The following is a 7,258-nucleotide window of genomic DNA, read 5'->3' on the forward strand; positions in this document are numbered from 1 at the left end:
GCTTTTTTATCATTCTCTTCCGCTTTCAACATTGTTCAGCCCCGGCACATTTTTGCCAACAAGTTCCTCGAAATGGATGTACGGTCATGATGTTATTCTGTGGATTTTTAATTATCTTAGGACAAGATCCCAATTTGTTAATATCAGAACGTATCCCATACCGTTAGGCCCCGGTAAATAGCAACGGAACCCTTCAAACATCTTCTTAGCCTCTTTACATTTAGGCAGAGAAATAATCACAATCCCCACACCCCTCCGCCCTCCCCCGTCCCTCTCCGGCCTTAAAATTCAATATCAGCTGGACGTGATCCTGGAAACGTTTGGGTTAGGATGTTAGCTTGATCACTATGGGCCCCAAAGGCCGTCACTTTAATATCAATCAGTGTTATGACGATTCCCCCTGTTCAATACCCACACCACCCCCCCCCCACCCAATCATCGAAAAAGAGGAATTGCATGCAATAATATCAGAGACGGTAGAAAATGGCCCCAAAACATCTTTAGAATCACTTTTGTTTCTAATATGTGTGTTCCCTCGGGATCTTATGGAAATTTATCTTAATTAGTGTACTGACTCCCTAGTTTTATTAAAAGCAGTCCATTAACAACAAGAGGCCACAGCCAGGACAGGCACAAAAATAAAATAATAAAAAAAAAATTCTTCTTTGGTTGGATAAATCGACGATGATAAGTAGTGGCTTTCTTCCTAATGTCAACATCAACAACAAGTAAAGCGAAAAAGGCGTAAACATTCAGCACAGATGACAAGTGCGCATGCGTCAGCAAGGCCTCATTGTGCAGTGTTGAATTCAACGATCGCCCTTCGTGTGACACAAAGAGGTTGACAACAAATAAAAATATATTTAAAAAAAACTGTTTCAAACTAGTCAATAAAAATGAGACCAACGTATTCTATCATATGGTTATATATCTTATAGCATACATTATTGATTAAATGGTGTTACGAGATTTTCATGGTGTCAAGTCATCAAAAACTTGTCACTAATGAGTTCTAGCTATGGTATGCACAATATGTCCATAGAAATGATATACTACAGTCCCGTTTGGTTCATATTAAGCTGTAACATTTCTTATACAACGTTGTGAGACTATAATGCAAATAATATTCAAGACTGATATTGGCGGTAAAAATTACGTTGCATAGGCCTATACTATAGCTTCAGATTAAAGAAGCCACTGCAAATCATAACAGAAGATAAGTTTGCAAAGATTGAGTAAGTTAATTAAATGTTCAGCCAAGTATAAATTATACTAGTATTAGACAAACGACAAACATAATAATAATAATAACATCTGACTGATTGAAGGGTTTGTGGTTGAAGGGGAAGGTAACGAGGATCGACCAGACCTACCGAAACTGTAATTGACCCTGAGCAAAACATCAGTATAGCCCAATCCTGCTTTAAAAGAATTTGAAAGGGGAGGGGAGGGGGAAGGGGTGGGGGCTAAGTCGGATGAGGTATTACAACAAAGTAAAAAATGTTTCCTCTATAGAGTCAATAATAGGCTCAAATAAACGAGATCGGTCTTTGATAACGGAATAACTCATTCGCAGTAAGATCATTACTTGATTTCGTGTTGTTATCACTGCTGACGAAAACCAAAGTTGTCTGTGTTGTTTAGAAAATAATTTTTGATATATCTCTTTAACGGTAAAAGCTACTATGAAACAATAAGAAACAATAAATTTGTTATTAGGAAGCTTCCAATATCTGGCGCGTATATGAATCAGCAATTTAGAGTCTTTCATTAAGAAAACCTATTTTCGATAAAAATTTATTCTTCTTGTCGCCGTACATTTAGGCCACCAAGGTAAGTTTTTGTTATAATATAAAGAGAAACTGATCCCACTTAATATGCGAACCGGCATTAGGTAGATTGAAAATAAAACACAATCGATACAAGCAGTTAGATCGTAATCAATTAGATGCGAGAATAATAATAATGGCACCAGTTCCTTATTAAGAAATCTGGCAAATTAATATATAAGTTCGGGTTCTTATAAGATATGAGCCTGATTATAACCGGAGGTTATTCATGTTAACATTTTGTTTTGTGCTATTTTTTATTACCAACTAAAAACAAAAGGAAGGACATTGTCGGAACTTCTGTTTCGGCAAAAGCTGGCGAAATTCAATGCCCAGGGTGGCCTGTATTATATATATGTTTTATTTTGTTGGCTTGAATTTCGCGAAGCAGCTGGCATGTCTCTTGTACGTGGGAAAACGGGATTAAGGATTATATATTGTCGGAATAGATTACCAATTGGTGGTCCTTGAATATTGTTCTCCATCTAGAAAGGTTTTTGACAGCCTAGCCTGCTTTACTAGCTATATGTTTTCATGGTTTTGAACCAGGAACAAAAATTTATTTGTCATATACAAAGAATAAGAGTTATTTCAAAATATAAACCGTTCAAATTTGTGTCAGTATAAAGTTTCATAACAAGGAAACTTTATTAAAGCTGTTTACACTTTCTCGGATATGCTGGCTTTTACAGGGAGGTGGAAGGTGGAAGGGGGGTGGGGGATGGAGAGGTGGTACCATAAGGATGAATTTCCTAAAGTTTCTGTAACAACACGATTTACCAGACAGTCGATTCCAGATATATCTACTGAAACAACTTTCTATTAAACTATTATTTTAAAATAAGTTTCCGACTTGAGACATGCCCTTTTTGGTTCAAACTTCACGCAAACATTTGTCAGTTTTAGCACGAAATAGCACACGCCACAAACAATACACATCTACATAGTACACAAGCATATATACATATATATATATATATATGTGTGTGTGTGTGTGTATGTATGTATTATGTGTATACTATAGGACAACCTATAGGACAACCTTTGTCTAAATCGAAACACAACATACTTACACCTTTTCCATTTACCTAAGTTATGGGATTCCTTCAGGGAAAAAAAAAGAAAAATTAAGAAATTGGAATGACATTATGTTTGAGAAGAAAACTCACTGCTAAGTCGAAAAAGAACCATACGTTGGATATTCACAGTTACTCCATTTGCCAGTTTAATATATTCCTTTATCATTTAAGTGCTGTCTGCATGTCGAGCCTGTCAAATTCGCGCTCTCTCTCTATCTCTCTGCAGAGGGAAGGTCTTGCGAGGATTTTTTCTGACCCATTAATTTGTAAATTGCTGAAGGAACTGTCACAAACACCTGTCAATGTTTTGTGGAAAGTTAATCACAAGAAGACTCTTTTACATACGTGTGAGCTTACCATCAAACTTCAGTTGTCATTAACACTGTTTGTTCTTTCGCTACACATTTTTTTTTCTTCAAATTTTGCAAGAATCTAACGACCCACTCGTAAACATTTTGTCACAATTGACATCGGCAATATTTCAGCATTTGTTTTACTTTGGAATGTATTCCTCGAGTTGATGTGTTCTTTCAATCGTAGGGAAAGTATATATATAGGTAAAAGTAAGAGACAATTTTAGTCACAGTTGGTGCTCCATTATTTTTTGGCGGGTATAAATTTGCATAAATTTAAAATATCATATTCTAAGACATTCAATTACCAAAATTTGCATATTGATTTTTAACTGACGTCACAGTCAATATCGCCGTCTAGAAGCCCAGTGTGGATATAATATTTCACACATTACTCTATGGTGATGTGATACACACTTCTCAAAAAGAAAACCTGTCGCGAAAAAGTAACGGTGAATTTTTCAGACTCTCACAAAAGAAAATGAGGTTGTTTTCGGTTTGGTTATTCTTCCTCGAGTGTCCAACGGGAATTGTCGACGGTATATTCGGCTATATAGCAAGACCTGGTCAAAAAGAACTTGACCAGACCATTGGAATATTATTCACAACAAGCAAAACAATTTGATCAAACTGAGTCACTTAGAATTCGTGCCAGAAGATAGCAATGCATGAGCAAAAAGTTAACAAATTCGTTTCTGTTCACAACATTTTCGTCGCCCATACACTTTTCATATATAGTATTTTTAATCCAAAGTTCTATATTTTTGTTACAGCCCTATTACTTCAATAGTTTGAAATGAAATGAAATTGTTATGGGAAATTAATATCACACAATATTAACATATAGTCATGAACATGAAGTCGCTTTTCTCGTTTTTTTTGGGGGGGGGGGGTTTCTTGCTTGAAGAGACAATATAGTAACAGGAAATCTGCTAGATATGCTTAAACGGTCACAAAGTTACAACACGCTATTCAGCATTTCTTTGATTATCGTATCGAATAATCTAGACTATTTCTATCAAGGTATACCTAATTCTGTGACGTACTTCGTTTCCATGGTGACACAAATTTGAACAAGAGTGTCGTCACTAGATTTGATGACGTTATGCGTTCTCTTTTTTACTTCTCTTTATAATCCCTTTAATGAAGAGATTATCATGATGCTATATAGCAGGGTTTCCCTAACTTTATCCCCCCCCCCCCACGAACCCCCTCTGGATGTCAGAGTTGTCCACGAACCCCCAACTTTTCACGATCTGAGTCATTATTATACTATAATACGCAAAACAGGGCTTCGTAAAAGATCAAGTTCATAGTGTAATATTGTAATGAAAAAAAAAACAAGTGATGAACAAATATTTATTTAGAAACCTTTAAGATCAGATCAGCTCTTTATCTTCACGACGTTCTGTCATACGTACACCAACTTCACCAAAGTCATGCGGCCTGTGTCTGTTTCAAAATTCAGTTATTTATCACATGTACGGTACGGTACTACTATGGCAACATATGCGTTATGGAACGCGAAAATAGTTTGTCGATAGGTACGACTTTTGTACAATACTATTTATATGATAATCAGATTTTAGTTCAACAAAAAGTACTCCAGTTTTGACTTTCAGAAACGTCTCACGAACCCCCTGGGATGGACTCACGCACCCCTGGGGTTTCATGCACCCCAGTTAGGGAACCACTGCTATATAGAACCTGAATGGTAAACGTATAACTTTGTCACAAAGGCGATATTTCGTTCAGGCCCAGGCCAGGGTGGGGGCATTGGGCCGTGCCCCTGTGGATAGTACTGCCCCTTCCCCCTATTTTCGCGACCACCAACATGTATACAAATGTTCACAAGTTTCAGAACACGATTATTGTTGCCTTTCTTAAATTGTTGGTTCCTGAAAAATTGGTAAACCCGAACAAGGATCATTAACGTATGTGGGGCGCTCTTCATTATTTGGAAAATCGTAGTTTTGCATCACTTTAAGGACACGTTATGATTGAAAGCATGGAAGTAGGATGGGGGGGACAATAGTTTCCTTATTGTGTGGCGGGGTGTGGGGCAGAAATATTCCCTTTGCCTCAAATACTGTAATTGCTTTGCGTGATAACTTAATATGATAAGGCCCGCTCCCTTCCATCCCACTTTCAAAATAGTTGCTGCAGACTAGCGATTTCAACTGACAGAGATCCTCAGCCTAGGTTTTACAATGCCTGTGATAATTCGACATCATTTTAAGTTCCTGGATAGTTTTGTCACAAATATAAATAATTCACAATAATTTTTTTCATGATAATATTCTAGAGTAAGGCAAAATATGTCACCAAACAGAGCTATAGCTTTGGTCGATACAGGTGGCAAAAGCCTACCGTGGAATTACGACCTTCCTTACCGGTTTCGAACCTCTGGATATACAATCATTGACAATACTCTGGATATACAATCATTGACAATAGCCTATAGTGGTTAGGGTGTCCGCATATAAAGCGGGAGGTCGGGGTTCGAGTCCCAGTGGAGGCTGGAATTTTTATAATTTTATAAATTATAGAGAAAGAAAGTGAGAGAGAGAGAGAGGGGTGGGGGGATTGACACAGTGATCGTATTAAGTGGCATCGCTCTTCGTCGATGTATAACTTGTGACTGAGTACTAACCTTTAGCTGCAAATGCACGAATTTGCGATATGTAAATACTATTTTTTAATTAGTAAAGTAGATGTAGTAGTTATAGTTCTCACTACGTTTTAAAAGTCAACATTTCAAAATCACGTTTTGATTTCCGACTATAAGCATCTTCCCATCTTTAGGATGATGAAGTGGAAGAACGCACTGCATGGTAAATAACTGCTTTAGTTGTCACCCTAGCCAAGTTTCTAACCCTCGCCCTCACGCCCCCCATCCCCTCCCCCATCATCCTCCCCCCTTCCTCACCCATTGTCTGTTTATCATATTACCGGGCTCAATCATCACGCATGTATCTGTCTTGAAGCTTAACTTCTAAAAATAGAAATTCATTCTACAGAAATAGACTAAATAATATTAATACGTTTATCGAAACCTAAACGACAAGTACAAATGCTTCATCTTTACTTTTTCCAAATTTTACCTAGACTACTAAGAAATCATAAGTTGATATATATAAAAAAAATGACGTAAGTGGAACAGAAATGATTGTTAATAAAGAAAATGATTCTAAGTGTAGACATGTCATGATAAAAATGAAACAACTGCCTATTTTCTACGAAAAATGATCAAAGTATAAGGGAAAGCTGCAGAGATGATCGTTTTCGACTATTTTTTTTATTTATCCATTAAAAATTTCTTTTCAAGTTTTATTACCTTGCCATATGGTTGTCAGACCACGTGGTAATAAAATATTGATAAATTTATGAGACATTTTGAATAATTAAATAACATAGAAAGTAGGAAAAATCTCAAGTCAGTCAGTCCAATTCTCATTTTGTCGGAAGCCACAATATAATGTTAAAAAGCAAAAATAGTGCCATATTTTAATAGATATATTTCTTTATCAGGCCAAGACATTCATTACATTATGTAGACGGGTAGCTAGACTTTCGGTCTCTAAGGATTCTATTTAATTCACTAACAAAGACAAAAAGATGAACATTTTTGTAGGGGAACAGAGTTAATTAATTCACGATGATATCATCAATTAATTGGCTCCACTTATCTTACGGTTTTATATTTCATCGCAAAGGAAGGCACCATTATGTCAGTTTGTGTACAAACTTGGATCGTAAGAACAAAATAATTTTGTGTTATTGTTTTTATTAAGTTTTACTAATTTATGGTTTTTGCAGACGACTACATACAATTAATATTCAGTGAGAAAATTGTTTCTAAATTCTCTCCTAATTGAAATATCAGGCATTCGTTTTCGCATGCACGTTTAATTAATGTAACATAATTTCGACTGATTTCAAAAGACTTCTTTATACCCAACACCCGGCTAATTGAAATTATATCATCGATTGTGTA

Source organism: Apostichopus japonicus, chromosome 8, assembly GCF_037975245.1.
Source record: "Apostichopus japonicus isolate 1M-3 chromosome 8, ASM3797524v1, whole genome shotgun sequence".
In the NCBI taxonomy this organism is placed as follows: Eukaryota; Metazoa; Echinodermata; class Holothuroidea; order Aspidochirotida; family Stichopodidae; genus Apostichopus; species Apostichopus japonicus.